At 34.8% G+C, this 12,313-nt stretch overlaps 1 pseudogene across 1 annotated transcript in view; it reads left to right on the forward strand.

Annotated features, from left to right (window-relative positions):
- The first annotated feature begins 231 nt into the window (after positions 1-231).
- LOC308270979 (eukaryotic translation elongation factor 1 epsilon-1-like) overlaps positions 232-12,313 on the forward strand; it is a 70,149-nt pseudogene continuing 58,067 nt past the window's right edge. The window contains exons 1-2 of the transcript in view: positions 232-300; positions 1,156-1,224. The product of the transcript in view is annotated as a eukaryotic translation elongation factor 1 epsilon-1-like (transcript). The remainder of the gene's footprint in view (positions 301-1,155; positions 1,225-12,313) is intronic.

Here is a 12,313-nt window from a genome sequence, read left to right on the forward strand (position 1 = left end):
GCAAACATCCTGAAGGCTAGAAAATCCCGTTCTTTCTCATTCCCTTCTCCTCTTTCTCTCTTTCATTAAAAGTCCTCAGTCTCTTCTATCATTTTAAAATGACAGTCTTGCATTAAATAAGAAAAAAGCGTTCTTCAAAGTTTTTCCTGGAAAGATCTCTGAAAACGAACTTGGGCATGTGTTTCCATAAATCTTAGAAGCCAGAGCTGCCACAGAGTCAGCAAGACCCGTATGAGCAGTGTGACCTTGAACACACCAGGTCATCTTTCTGAGCATCAGTTTTATCATTGGCAAATTGGGGTAAATACCACCAACCTCACAGGACTACTTCATTGGTTAAGCATGTAACATATAAGTGATGAAGTTTGTGCAGTGTTTTTAATCTATGATCAGTAAATGCTCCTTTCCCCCCCCCCTCAGTTTTTCAACCCAAGACAGATTTTTAAGGAGAAGTTTAGGTAGCTCCACACTGTCTTCCATTCTTTTGCCACAGCTAATAAGAGTAATGCAAGGGGAAGTTACAAAGAGTTTTATCTACAACTCTCTAAGGTTCATTACCCTACTTGTGAGATTGTGCTTTAGAATGGCTATGGTTTGTGCCTTTGTTATTTTCCAAGGAATTCTAGGAAAAACTTGGAATAGTTTGTGCTGTGAGGAAAAAGAGCGTTGACGTTACTTTCAACGCAAAGGCTCAGAATTCCACAATGATTATTTGTGATCCTGTAAATATATTATAGGAAACCACTTTGCAGTATGGTATATTATACTATAAATTGAAATTGGTGGCTATGAATATTGTTAGCATTCTTTTAATGCTGATACCTGGCTTAGAACTTGCAGAGTTGCATGGGCATGGTTGTGGGTGTGGCCTGTTCCTCATTTAAAGTGCCTCTTTGTGGATTGTTAAACCAGCGACCTTGATAATAAAATGTATAAGATGTGAAAATAGTTTTTATTAATTGAGTATTTGAATTCCCGTTAAGATCCAGCACTATGCTAAGAGTACATATTTTTCTCATGTTGTTTTTTTGCCCTGACCTCCATCCACCCGTACTTCATTGCTTAATCCCTATTTAAAAATCCCTGAGGGACCTCTGCCAGTTTTCTGGAAAGATTCTGCTCAGAAACAGAGTGGTCCCTGTGTTGTCTCTCTAGGGAACAGAAGCTGGATGGTTGGCGACTGAACTGGGTGCAAATACAGTCACAAAACCAAGTGAACTGCAGGTAAGTATAGCTCCTTCCTAATTCTAATTAGCTCCTTTTTTTTTGAGTAATATAGACTTAACTGCCAGTATTGCTTTATGAAAATACTATTCTCGTTGGCAACACAAAGTTACAAAGAAGTCTCAGAGTACAAAATGTAGGAATGGAAGTACCAAAAGTCTATAAGTTTATTTTTTAAGTCATATTATTCTTTTTCCTGAAGACTTTTGTTTTCTCAGCCCATAAGAAGTACTGAAGAAAAGAGAAGCAAATTTTCAATTCAAGGTTTGGAAATACATTTTACACATATTATATATATATAACATTGCCAGAGGCAAGATTCAAACTCTCTTGGATTTCTGTAATTGGTGTCATGGTAACACAGAAGAGGGCTTCTGTGTACTTTCTGGTGTTTTACTTTTATTTGCCTTATTTTTTTTTCTCACAATGGTAGGTTTGTTAAATCATCTCACTAAATGGGCTTCAGTATACTATTAATGTTTTCTACATAGTCTTCCCCTAAAAATATAACAGTCTTGTATAGTAATAATAAATTGTCAGAATATACAATTGCTAATTTGTCAATGACCACTTTTTTTAAAGATTATGTAATATAAATTTCATCATTGCCACTGAAATAAAACTATGTCCCTTACATTTTACATGAAGGACAAAAACACTAACTTTGGTTTAGTGCATGAATAAAAATATGTAGCAAAGAAATAAACTTGCTGCATAAAAGCAAGAGAATATTATCAAGCAACATATTTTTTGATGGGGTGTGTCTATACAGCGCCTAAGAAGATTTGGCCTGAGCGGCCTATGGCCTAAGGCAAAGCTTTAAGTAATAGGGTGTGTCTATATAGCGCCTAAGCCTAAGAAGATTAGGGTGTGTCTATATAGCGCCTAAGCCTAAGAAGATTCGACCTGATAGCGATCCTTATCCCGGATAGGCTAGGCTAAATTCCCCTCGTGACTTGGTGCTATATAAAGAACTGCTTGGAGAGAAATAAATGAGATCTCGCTTGACTTGACTCCCGGCTCGTGGGTGTGTGTGTTCGAGTCGTCCGGTACTCATCATCTCGCCAAGCCCCGTCAGCTGTCGGGCAGGATTCCCGACAATTTTTTACTTAAAAAATTTATACTCTGACCCAAACATGAACATTTGCACTTATACCTAACTCACCAATCTACATTTTTTAGGTTGATCATTTTATGTTTTACGAGTAGAAATATTCCTCTGATGACATTTTTATCAGTTGTCATTCAGTAGAAATTCTTGTTACTATTGTTGGTCCCATTTAGTTAGCGATGCATTAGATAGATACAGAAGTTTATAGTTTAGCTAAAGACTGCACCATTAAATTTGAGAGGGACAGGCAGTATGCACATTTATCATTTACGGGAGGGTGTAAATTTATTCTACCTCATAATTTTGAGATTATTTGTAATTACTGTCTATCGGACAAAATGAAAATCAGTGATCATTGTTTGTAAGAGTGCATTCCTATGTCTTTATTGTCTCTGTATCTGTCAGATGTGAAAAAGGGCCATACTCGGAGATGGGCCTATGTATTTAAGATGACTAGAAAAAAGGAGTCAAGAAAGACTTGTGGAATGGTTTGTTGCAGAGGAAGGGTTAAAAGGGGGATAGTTTTACAGTCAGAGACATAGAAAAGACACATATGAGGGCAAAATTCATATTTGATGTGGTCAGATATTTTAGAATGATAAATCATATAACATTAAAAAGTAAATCAATGGAACTTAGGAAAAAATAGAAATAACAGCGAGAAATGGGTAGATATGTGTAGTTCCCTGACTTGGGGAAAAAAATAGAAATAATGGTGAGAAATGGGCAGGTATTTGTGGCTCCCTGATTTCTTCTCTACTTTGTTTGGTTGCTTATGTGATTTCGCTAAATCCTATTGAGAAATCAAGATAGAAAAAAATAGGTCATTTAGTAATCTAATAATACTCAATTTATTTTTGTATCTAGTATTCTAGATCTAGGTCTTAGACCAATTCCCAGTGGCCATTCTACATACTTTATTAAACTCTACATCATTCAGCTAGAATAGCCCTTGTGTTCCTAGGCCCAGGATGCAATCATAAAGATACATGGAGGAAAATAAAACTGTGTTGGGTTGGCGAGGCAGGGCGTCTAGCTGCCATTAATTTCATTTAGAATAGGAATTTCCTCAAAGTGTGCAATGTTAACTTCTAGGAAACAGAATCAAAGTTAGACTAAAAGCACTTAAAAGTGTTAAGCATAAAATCTATAAATAGAACAAACAATTGGGTGGAGATACCTGAATACATATAAAATAATCTGTATTTTGATTCTAGTATGAAATATAAGGCTTTCATTATTGAGATTTTGCTAAGACCCTTGAGCAAGCGTAACCGAAGCATTAATATTTGAGATGCTTTCTTCTTTTCCAGCCCCTGACATGAGTTGTTTCTTAGCATTCTGTCCTCTCTACCTGTTAATGTCAAACTCTATCAGAATACCACCATATCTTTAAGTCGAATATTTATGCCTTTTTGTCTCATTTGCCAAGGTTTCATCGAAGCTATTGATACAGTTTTAGGTTTACTAATGCTGCAATACGTTCACACCATGCATTGCATGCTGGGAGGCTGAAGGACTGATTTTGTCTGCAGATAAACTAAAGTTTCCTTGTCAAGAGCTTCTAAAAGTAGGCAGTGCTTGTAGCTGCCATGTGAAGCAGGAGAGTTCCAAGAGACTTTTCTGATTGTGTTTGTTTGTTTGTTTTTAACCCAATGAAAGTTTATTTTTAACTCACACGAATTCTCACCTTGAGTTTCATGAGAGGAAATCCATGATAAGTCTGCAGACATAGAAGCACCTTCTTTAGTGTTACTACCTGATGGATAATGGCAGAAAATGTACTCTGACATTGTGTGGCTCTAGTTTCTCATTCATTCAGACATACATTATGGATGGCTATGTATTGTGTCATCTCCCAACTTAAGGTGTTGTTTATGCAACAAAGTCTAGAGTTAAAAACTCCTTATAGCATTGTGGTGTCTCTTTAAGCTTTTAAAACTATCTTATTCAAGTTTAGTTTAAAAATATTTCTTAACTACTTCATACTTATGAAAACCAAAAGCAAATGAAAGGGGATTGATATTAACTTATAGCACTAAAGTAAATAAATGAAGCATCATAGTGAGGCATATGAAAACGTACATAAGAGGAACAGATCAGAATGTGGTGGTAATCTCATAAGAAAAACATATGTTTGAATTTCATAAGATATGAAAACTCAGTATGAAATTTCACAAAAGGAGTGACACCAGACACTTAAAAATCACAAGAGAAAAGCCATTAACATGAGGGTTGAAGCACAACATGATAGGTAATATAAACATAGAGTTAGAATTTATTTCTAAATTAATATTATTTTATTTGGGAATTAGTTTAGGTTTTTTAGGCAATAACACAAGGGGCCAACAGCAGACATATCTTGATAGAAAAGTGTTTTTAGATTGGAACTCTCATAAAAGCTCAAAATTCTAGGAAAATGTGTGATTTTCTCCAGGTTTTAAGGATAGGTGGTATTTGCAAACAAATATAGTTTTAATATGCTCTGTTGCTCTAAATAAAGCAGGAGGGTGGTCAGAAAAATAACCTCTTGTTCCCTCTTCGCCTTGGTCCATCTCCTTCCTTCCAACCACCTGAGAAAATATAGTTTATAACATCTATGAAAAACAGAATAATGCTAATGCTGTGTCCACAATGGACTCTTTAGCACAGAGTTATCGATGATAAAAATGAGAATACAATGCAAATTACATGGAAGGCCTGTCTTCTTTATGGCATTTATTTATTTTGGCAGCAGTTATCCAAACATTGCTTTTGCAATTAATTAAATCTCCATTCGGAAATATTTGTTACAGGTTTTGCTGCCAACTTTTTATTTTTCATTCCAGTAAAATAAAAGAGGGCTTATGATCTAGGAACACATTTTGAAATTACTTTTATAAATTAATTCCATAAATTGCTGTATATTTTTTTCTGTAAATAGCTCAAATGATTCTTATCTCCTAAAAGTTCAGATGCACTATTCTGAACAATAAATTTGCATTATTTTGTGTTTTGTAGCTGCTTTTGATTGAGCTCAAATATTTTATTTTACTGGATATTTGAAAATTGTTGATTTTCTCTTCAATTAAAGTGAACACTAGCAATATCAGATAGCATTTATAAGTTTCTGTATTGGGTCAAGGGTTGCATAGTATTCTAAAGTCATGATTTTTGCTGTCATCATAGTCATATTATTAAATGCTTGTAATACAACAGGCCACCTATCATTTACATTTATCTATCCATCTATATATCTATCATCATTATCTTTATCTGAAACAAGATTTGCTGTCATCTCAAAAGTTCTAGACAAGTATTGGAAAAGTTCATTCTTTTTTTCTTTTTATATGGATCATATTGAAAATGACATACATTCACACAGTTCTTGGTACCCCCCCACTGCTTCCCCTTTCCCCTCTCCCAACAATGAGTGTCCAGGCTGACCATGCTACATTCATACTTATATACATATTCAAATGTAGCTCCTCCATTAATCAACCTCAGTCTTCTTCCTTTTCTACCCTTCCTTTCTAGCTTTGCTGAGGTTTCCTCTCCATTATCTGGAGTACTTCTGGTATCCCTAACACTCCCTAGTTTGGGCATACTAGAGAAAACATATGTCCCTTCTCTTTTTGTGCTTGGTTGATCTCACTTAACATAATGCTCTCCAGGTCTTTCCATCTTCTTGCAAATGACATGATTTTGTTCTGCTTTATTGCTGAGTAGAATTCCCATAACTTTACAATCCATTCATCCCTTGATGGAGACCTAGGTTGATTCCATATTTTGGCTATCATGAATTGTGCTGCTATGAACATAGGCATGCATATATTACTGTAGTTCTCTGATTTCAAACTGCCTTTGAAAAGATACCCAGGAGTGGTAGAGCTGGATCACATGGTGGATCCATTCCCAGTTTTCTAAGGAATCTCCACACTGATCTCCATAGTGGCTGAACTAGTTTGTGCTCCCACCAACAGTATAAGAGAGTTCTTCTATCCCCACATCCTCGCCACCATTTGTTATTTGACTTCTTTATGCTTGCCATTCTGATTGGGGTTAGATGGAATCTCAGTGTAGTTTTGATTTGCATCTCCCTGATGGCTAATGATGTTGAACATTTTTTCATGTATCTATTGGCCATTTGTATCTCTTATTTTGGGAAGTGTCTATTCAATTCAGTTGCCCATTTATTGATAGGGTTATTTGTTTTGCTAGTGTAGAGTCTTTTGAGCTCTTTGTATATTCTGGATATTAGTCCCCTATCAGAGTGGTGCTGGTAAAGATCTTCTCCCATTCTGTAGGCTTCCTCTTTAAGTTCTTGGTGGTTTACTTTGATAAGAAAAAGCATTTTAGTTTGATGCCATTCCACTTGTTAGTTTTTGCTTTAATTTCCTTGTGCTTTGGAGGTCTTGTTGAGAAAGTTACTGCCTGTGCCTATATGTTTGAGTATTGAGCCTATGCCCTCCTCTAATAACTTCACAGTCTCAGGTCTAATTTATTTATTTATTTATTTATTTATTTATTTATTTTTTAGTAGTACTAGGGGTGTAACCCAGAGGCTTTCTACCTCCGGGCTATACTCCCAGACCTTTTTTATATTTTATTTGGAAACAGGGTCTTGCTAATTTGCGGAAAGCCTCACTAAGTAGCTGAGGCTGGCTTCGAACCTGTGCGATCCTCCTGTCTCAGCCTCCCAAGTGCAGGGATTACAAGTGTGCGCCACCACGCCCAGCCTCAGGTCTAATTTCTAAGTCTTTGATTTACCTTGAGTTGATTCATGTGGATGATGAGAGCTAAGGATTTAGTTCCATCTTTTTCCAAATGAATAGCCAGTTCTCCCAGTACCATTTGTTGAAAAGGCTGTCTTTTTCCCAGTGTACAAGTTTGGCCTCTTTGTCAAAGATCAATGGACTATAGGAAGAGTTCATTCTAAGGGAAGGGGGGTGACAGCACACTGGTGGAGACTTCATCATCCTTAGTTATGCGATTCCTGCTCTGGGGCCCTTGAGTCTATGGGCATATGAACATGCATTTTTAAATTTACACATTCCCAGTTTTCTACTAGAATAGAAACAAGTCTGAAAAAACCTCATATTTTTTATTTTCCTAAATATAAGCTTATTCAAGAAACAAAATAAACATTTAGGAAATTTTAAAATTACATTTGTAATGCCAGTATGTGGGAGGCTAAGACAGGGGGATTGCAGGTTCAAAACTAGCCTCAGACACTTAATGAGATCTTGTCTCAAAATAAGAAATGAAAAGTGCTGAGGATGTAGCTTGGAGGTAGAATACCCATGGATTTTACCCCCATACCTCAAGAGAAAGTGTTCTTATAGAGTCAAAGCTAAGGTAACAGCAAGAGATAAGACAAAATACACAGGATGCCAATTATTAATTAAACCATCGAATCAGGAATAGCAGTCATGATAACTGCAAAACTAAAAAACTGAAAAACTGAAAAACTGACAAAAAGCTGGGTAGAGATTCTTCTAACTCAAAAGGTAATGTTTAACTTGAAGGAAAGAACCAACAAACATGCTACATGTATTTTTTTTCTTTAAAGAAGATTTCAGAGTGGCTGGGAGTGGTGGTGCAAGGTGGTAATCTCAGCATTCCGTAGGCTGAGACAAAGGATCATGGTTCTCAGCCACCTCAGCTACTTAGGGAGGTTGCAAAAAAAAAAAAAAAAAAAAAAAAAAAAAAAAGAAAAGAAAAGAAAAAGAAAAAGAAAAAAAGAGAAAAGGATTCCAGAGTGAAAGAGCAGAACTTATGAAGTGCTAATTAAACAAATCATTAAAATCACTAGAATATACTATGAATAATTTGATAATGGATGGAGCATACTCTCTAAATTTAGAATTAAATATTTGAATTCAAAAGATTTATTGAACATAAGTCAGAATCTACTGAATAAACATATTTATACCAATGCTGGATTTTTATTTTGCATTTAAACATAAAATATGCTTCAAGCATCCTCATAGGAAAAACAGACAAGCTAATATAAAAGGGGATAGATAATCCTGCTGGTTTCATATTTCTCATATAAAAGACATTGGATTAACATCCAGAGCATTTCCTCAGATCTAAGAACTCCATATCTGTGGATAAGAATGGGAGGAGATTGCCCACATCCTCTTCAGATAAAGGCATGAAAATCACAAATTGATGAACTCTTAAGTTATGCGGGCACAAGTCATTGAGCCAATTAAATAATTTTTACATTAATATAATATTCAAAAGAAATTTCTCAGCTGGGAAGCAGATTTTTCTATAAAATTAATTCTGAAATATTAACATATTCTGTTCCTTACAAAACCATGAGTCCTTTATAAAAACCAAGGATGATGGGTTAGAGGGAGAGATCTATGAAGATGGGCATACTAAATGTTAGATGCTATGTCTGGGGATTTAATAGACTATCAGCAAGAAACAAAGAAAAGGAAACACATTCAAAAGGTTATCAAACAGAATGTCAAGAAAAATTGCAATTCTTCAGAAATATTTTACAGATATTATTTTACTCTTTTGAAAGATATGATTTTCTCCAGATGGCTGATGGTAGATTATTATAGTTCTTTCATTTGGTTTTTTATTTAAAAAATTTTAACAATGGCTGTTGATCAACTATATAATAACAAAGAATAAAAATAATAAAATGGTTTTTACTACTATCATGTAATTATTATACAAAATCTAAAATAGTTATTAAATTCAGTGATATGAAGATTTTCTATTTTGTATACAAGTGCATGAATTAATACATCTACAGAATTTCAGCTAATATAATATATTCAGTAACAAAGAGATCAGTAAAACCTGATTATGTTTTAATGATATGTTCGTGTTCTACCACCAAGCTATATCTAGCTTGATATTTTGTTTTAAGACAATTACATTTTACAACAAATGAAAGTTACATTTGTTAAATAAAGATTCAGTTGTTATCCCTGTGTGGGGGTGCATGTCTGTAATCCCAGTATTTGGGAGGCTGAAATAGGATCAATTGCAGGTTCAAGGACAGCTTCGATGATGTCATGAGACTTTCATCAATCTAGTACAACCCTGTTTCAAAAATCAAAAACAATAAAGGGCTGGGAGTGTAGCTTGGAGGTAGAATGACTCTGGGTTCAACTCCCATTAACCTCCACCACAAAATTAGTTGTTTACTTACTATATATTTAATTTAATGCAGAATGAAAATTGATAGTAGTTAATATTAAATGGAGATTGAGAAAAGTAACAGCCAAGGTGAACTAAGATAGGTACTGTAAGTGCACATGTTGGACATTATATTAAAGATATGAAAAATCCCCAAAAGATGAACATTTTAGGGATTGGCATATCTGATATTATTTAATTTTAATATTTTATCCATATAGTAATGATTGAGTGAGAGATGATGCTAAGAAATTGCTATGCTGTTGTAATTTTAACATGTGGAATTAGGAAGGAGATAACAGATGTCTCTGCACTTTTGGCAGGAAGGAGCTTACTTCAATTTCAGGGCTGATTTAAGACCTGTTTAAAGCTGATTTTTCACCTAGTTGATGGTTCTTTACTAAAAAGTAAAAAGCTCATAGTTGGGAAAAAGGCAATGTTATGTACTAGCTGTAATTAGGAATGAATGGAGAAACCAGAAAACCTTATACTTCAAAGCTCTGTGGCAATAGAAACTAAAACTACATCTTAGCCTTCAAACATTTTTTAATATTGAGAAACATGCTGTAAAAAAAAGAAAAGGAAAAAATCTTAGTATGGTAAACATGTTTTATTCCAAAATTTTCTCAAGAGATTTAAATAGAAAAAAAAAAAAAAGTCTTACGAGCAAAATGTGCCAGAACCTATTTTGGTTCATGGAAACTGCATTTGTCACCAGCATTTCCCTTTGCAGCAGCAGCAGCAGCCACCCACCACAAGCTGACTCAAGAGGTGGGGCAGGTGTCAGGGCTCCAGTGAGCTCATCAAGTGGGTGTGGTTTCAATTGCAAGTCACTTACTAACTACATTCTTTACCAACCCCACGGGAAGTTGACTTGAAAATTTAATTATGCAGAAATCAAAACAAAACTCTTATTGGGTTGTTGTTGATTTTTTTTGTCTTATCCTGATTATTCAGTAAATGGGTCAAAGGTTAAGAGAGAGAGTGGCCCTTTTTTGACTAAACTTCAGGTACAGAAAGTGTTTCACCATTTACACTGTATTATGTTGGTTTAACATGAACTGTTTACTTGTTAAGCTTAAGAGCTTCTAAAATTGGAAGCTTTTCTCTTCAAAACTGTCTCATAAGTTAAGTTTGTTTTTTCCATGTAATGTTTCAAGACAGACAGATTGGAGGAAGTCTTTGGATGTATTTTTATGTTTGTTTATAACAAGTTGTGGTCAATTCAGAATCTGAAATTCATTAATCCTTGTTCTACAAGTGAATCCCTTCTTTCTTTCATTAGATTAGTTGTGTTGTGAATTATTTTCTCTTCTGTGGGTTAAAAGCTGTTATAAAACTGTATCATAAAATTAAGAAAGTAAAACTAAGTCACATATACCTGTATGAATAGGGGATATATATATATATATATATATATATATATATATATATATATATATATATAAATTTTTTTTTTTTTTTTGCTCATCCACAATCTTTTTTTTCTTTTTTTTTTTTTTTTTTTTGCAGTTCTGGGGATGGAACCCAGAGGCATTTGACCTCCGAGCTACACCCCATGCCCAATTTTTTAATTCTTTATTTTGAAACAGGGTCTCACTGAATTGTAGAGGGCCTCACTAAGTAGCTGAGGCTGTCCGCGAACCGCAATCCTCCCATCTCAGCCTCCCAAATACTGGGATTACAAGCATGCGCCACCAGGCCCGGCTTCATCCACAATCTTAATTTAGCTAATAATTTAAGCCTCAGTTTTATTAACTAGAGTTACTGAATTTATACTAACTGTAGAAATAGACTGCTGTAGTGGAGGAACTATGAACTCTAGAGAAGGACTCCCTTAGTTTTAAGTGGAACCCTTCAGCTCCATCACATACTAATAGGATATAACACTGGAAAAATTAGGAAAAACCAGAAATTCGATTCAACATTCATAAATGGAGATAAGAATAAATATTAAAGAAATTTTGAAGATTTAATTAGTGCATCTTAAATGTCTAATATTATGAAGTTCAATACCACTATAAAGACAAATATGTTTCTGATTATACTTAGTTCTAACCAGCTCTGATAGAAATACGGTAGAAACTTAGTGTTTTGGGAGAGATGATAGACAAGGCAGCCATGTTCAGAGGCTGGACATAGATGGAGATATGTCCCTGGGAATGTGGGTGGTGGGATAGTGTTTTTCCCTGGCTGGTGGCTGCAGTGCTTCTCTTTCTCACTCTACCTTTTTCTGCTTCTCAATGCCTAAAGTCCTCAATTTGGAACCATGACCTCTGAAACTTCCAGAAATGTGAGCAAATAAATATTTCTTTCTCTAAATTGTGCATGTCAAGGTACTTGAGTCATAGTGGTGAGAATGGTAACTAAAACACCTAGATAATTTGAAGACACAGTGAAATCGCTTTGTATGGCTATATATAGCTATAGTAGTTGAACAGATACTCTATTTCCCACTCTTTTGCAAATGATGTTCAGAAAATTATTAACCTCTCACAGACATATTCAATTTTATAATGAATATTCCACAGCATTTAAGAACAGTAAATAATTATTCAAGGGAGTACTTGAAAAATATGGTGACACAACAGTGTATTATATTGGTCACCTTGTTAGTTATAGCTCATTTTATTGTACCACATTTCAATAGACTTTTCATTTCTCTGAGTAGTTATTCAAGTATAACAATGTCTTGTATTATATCACAGTGTTGTGTTGCTAGAAAAATATTCTTTTTTTTTTTTTTTTTGGTGGTGGTACTGGGGTTCCTGGAAGCCCTTCTACCTCCGGGCTACACTCCCAGACCTACTTTTACATTTTTTTTATTTG

Source organism: Muscardinus avellanarius (genome assembly GCF_963383645.1).
Source record: "Muscardinus avellanarius genome assembly, chromosome: 12".
Classification (NCBI taxonomy): domain Eukaryota; kingdom Metazoa; phylum Chordata; class Mammalia; order Rodentia; family Gliridae; genus Muscardinus; species Muscardinus avellanarius.